Genomic DNA, 4,048 nt, shown 5'->3' on the forward strand with positions numbered 1-4,048 from the left:
TTTCGCGGGCGAATTTCAAATATTTTCAGACGACGACCACTAGATTACCGTAAATCATAAATCACCTGCTGAGATTCGAAATATGCCTAATAGCAAGGCTATAATAATTTTTATAATTAGTTGTATTTCTGGTATACCAATATACTCGGTGCACACATGTATCAATGCGATACTATATCATCAACTGTCGACAGTGTAGATCAGAAATTTATGGTTGTACTTGAACTTGATGTTTTTTAAATGCTTTTCTTTCTAACAAATTCAGCTTACTGTCACTGAAATTACGAAGAAATTATACTTTACTGGGAGAAGAACTGAGCGTTTTTAATTGTAAACTTTATAAATTTTAGGAGTATTTGTTTTGGCGGAATCTTACTATATACCTAACTAATCCGTATCTGCTAACACAGTCACGATGTCGAAGAGTACGTTAGGTCTTTTCGAGGCTACTACGAACTGTAGATGCTTGGTATGTACCTCTTAACATGAAGATTGTTGTTTACATCTCGTCACTTTTTTGCAGCATTGGAGATGATAAAATCTCTAAGACACTCGTAAGGAGTGCTCTAACCTTAGATCAAAGCTGGCCATTGTGCAAGGCGGCTATCAAGATAACTTGTGCGTATACACTATCGCTAAAGAGAGATAGCTCAATTTTTGAGCAAAAATGCTGCAGTATGTTCTAACATGAGCTAGAGGTATATAATAAGTAATATTGGTTCAACTTATATTTTGGCAGAAACACCTCTGTTGTGACGTAGTTTTCTATCCGACAGTAAAACTGCTTGTAGTTAATAGCTTATAGATACTGGATAGATTACAGATAGGCGAGATATATCGTGAGATGACAATCAGTAGATTCTAAGCATATTTGTGCTGAAAAATAATTTCCTCACATCTTCAGGTAGTAAGTATTAGGAAGCACTTTTAGCTTAAAGCACAAGTGGGCACAGAGACTGAACACACACATTTAATTTTGGAAAATGAGCTTTTGTGCGGAATCGAGCAGCGGAATCACTACAGAATTGCCCCTAAACTGTAATCATCTCACCGATGCCTGTGTACGATTTACAGGTGGCTTTAACACAACATTACTGTAGGAACTCGCATTATTTTGTCTGATACTTCTCATCAGTGTTACACCAACATGAGCTAATCGGATTCAGATTCCACATATATAATCAAAATCAACAGATGCTTTACAGAGACCAGTGTAACAGCATCCAAAGTTGAATACAACTTTGTGTTATCTACACCCACCCACAAATTCATATGGCGCGTTAATACGGTTTCCTTTATTATTAGTGTTTTTGCACAGTCATCATTACCTGTAATAGTGGTAAGAAATTATCAATTGTATACGCCAGCACCGGTGAAGGACGTACATTGTGCTAAACAATGGAAAGTTCTAGTTTTCGTTGACGAAATAAAAGCAATGGGGACTCTCGGCCTTTACGAGAGACATATTCGAAAAATACCAAACGTTGCCTCAAAAAGGTTAAAACGAGCAAAAAAAAAGCTGATAACGCCGAATATTCTTCGTGGTTGTAACAATGGATAAGCAGTAATGAGCGTAAAACTAAAAAAGCATCTGCTAATAGTTTCAGCAACAATCTCCATGACATGGGTAATGTGTTTGCCTGCTAAACTTGAGGGACATGTGATGGCCTAAGTTCGAATCTGAGCGTAAGCACTGTTAGACTCATGCCGGAAGCCAACCATCTAATGGAACGTTTAACAATGATGCCGGACATGAAACTCGAAGCATCTAGTGGTAGTATCACTGCTGCTACTTCTAAAAACAACAATAATAGTAACAAACATTTATCCCAAAAGCGGTTGGGTAGTCTATTTAAGGAATCCTGAGCAAGAAACCTTTCCCTATCCTGATGCGAAGTGAGCAGAGTTACAGGAAAAAACTCCACTCTAATTTGATTTTGGTACACATGCACTGGTAGCTGATCTTTCTGAATCGCAGATTGTAAACGCGATTCGACCATTGAAGGAACTAGATGGCATCCATCCCGAGAACGTTGACCGATTGGCTCATGGAGAATTGTAGAATTTATTTATTCCATGCGTACCACGAGACTGTCTCGAGCTCATCCTCCGCACAGAAATAAATCTCCGCAATAAGCATGATTGGCCATTCGATAATGCCATTCCTGCTTTTGTCGTACAAGGCTGCAGTTACTATTTGTGATTTAAAAACTAAGAGACTCGACGACACCTGCCGTCTGGTCTGGATGATCTGATCGTTGCTGCCTGTGGCTGTTCCCAGCTCGTTAAGAAAAGCTGGGTGAGACCTTGCGCTGTTCCCATTGATTGCGGAAAGCACACTATAAAGGTAAATATACGTTTTATTTCTTGCTCTTAACATCACGTAATTGAGACTACATTTTTGTTTGCTATTTTGGACGTGCCTGTAATCAGCCGTTACAAGCCAGCGATCATATACAAGTTCGTAGAATATTAGCTGTTATTGAATAGTAATATCAAATCATTATAAACAAAGTCAGATACAATAAGGTAACACAGCGTAAAAACTTCACACAGTACGTAAGTTAAGTCAATAGTTGGGGCTTTTTTTTTTTTCGAATTTACAGGACTTAATCCCACCAGAAAGGAAAAAGGGTAGTGGGATGACGTCGATTTCGCTAATATAAAGAGGCTTCTTCTTGGATCACTCTTATCCAAAAGGGGATAATCTTTGGGACGAATAACAGTCGTCATGCTTACCAAAAAACCTCGCCATGTCTACAAAACAAGAGGTTCTCGGTACTCTGCACAACAATTCAAAGTTCCAAAGCAAGACTTAGCTTTTGACGCTTGTTAACGTCTTCACTCTGATCTAAACAGATTCACAACTTAAAAAAGAGTCCTGCCATAATACCGGAAGGAACGGGACCATTGTTCCTTTATTCAATGTTATATGAAAACAACTGAATGAATACCGCGTCTTAATGCAAGCCCATTTTACCTAAATATCAGCTTAAAATCCTATGTTATTATATTTGAAAGTACATTTTTGTATTTTGGGAAACTACTGACGTTGTTATGGTTGTTTTTTTATGTAAACGCAGTTAGAGAATTGTTAATGTTAGGCCTGTATGTTCATTTCGACACCAATGTTCCAATGCATGAATCGGTTTATAGATAATAAAAGCTAAAGTAATAAACAATTTCCCTGTCGTTAGATGGCTTATATTTTTGTACAGCATGACGCACAAGGTATCCATGACTTGAATGAATGAATGCAAACTAATAATTAATTATTGAATATAATAAAGGTGATATTACTACGGAAAAAAATTACGTATTTACCCTCACGGTGGGTAGTGAGTTTATTTGCGTTGATAAACTTGACAATCGCGCACTCATTTGTAGTAAGTTACAGTAATATTGAAACAGTATGGTATTAGTATAGTACTAAAGTTACACAAATAATATTCAAATAAAACGATGAACGGGGCTCGTGTTGAAGTATGATACTACTATTTTCAATCAAATCCGATACCTGAGGTAGTAGATTTGCCTCGCATGAGGTCCTTCTTCGCAGCTTCTACGCAGAAAGCTAATGGTGAATTTGGCGGCCATAGAGCGAACCGTCGCATAATGCGATTAGAAGATAAAAGACGCACTTATGGACGGTTCGTCCCAGGGCATTTTTAAGTGCAGTTGGACCGCGACATTGCGGGCGTTTTCCAAAAACGAGCTATCCTATGTACGTAATCGATAATGAGATGCAAGAAAAGAAAACACTGATGTTGGCTATATTACGTTAATAGATATTCTAACAAAAAAAACATTAGTTAGGTCATAAAACACTTAGTGATGAAGCATATGTTAGCTACATCATACTGAAATACGTCTAAATTTGTTAACACACACATTACTAGCCTCGATGGCATATAGTAATATGGTCGTTCTATACGAAACATTCATAACCAAGTCGCATTGTGAGCATAATAAGAAAATCGAGATTTTTGTCTACCAACGAAATTTCTACATTCTCATTATGAGGATAAGTACGAAATTTTCAGAATCA

The 4,048-nt window shown here is 37.5% G+C and overlaps 1 long non-coding RNA gene across 1 annotated transcript; it reads left to right on the top strand.

Moving 5' to 3' along the window:
- Positions 1–224: 224 nt before the first annotated feature.
- Positions 225–3,446, top strand: LOC147751981 (uncharacterized). The gene is made up of 3 exons (XR_015315388.1): positions 225–469; positions 1,602–2,347; positions 2,607–3,446. It is a non-coding gene; the product is annotated as an uncharacterized LOC147751981 (long non-coding RNA).
- Positions 3,447–4,048: the final 602 nt, after the last annotated feature.

The sequence above is a fragment of the Varroa jacobsoni genome, unplaced genomic scaffold, assembly GCF_002532875.2.
Source record: "Varroa jacobsoni isolate VJ856 unplaced genomic scaffold, vjacob_1.0 contig00778, whole genome shotgun sequence".
NCBI lineage: Eukaryota > Metazoa > Arthropoda > Arachnida > Mesostigmata > Varroidae > Varroa > Varroa jacobsoni.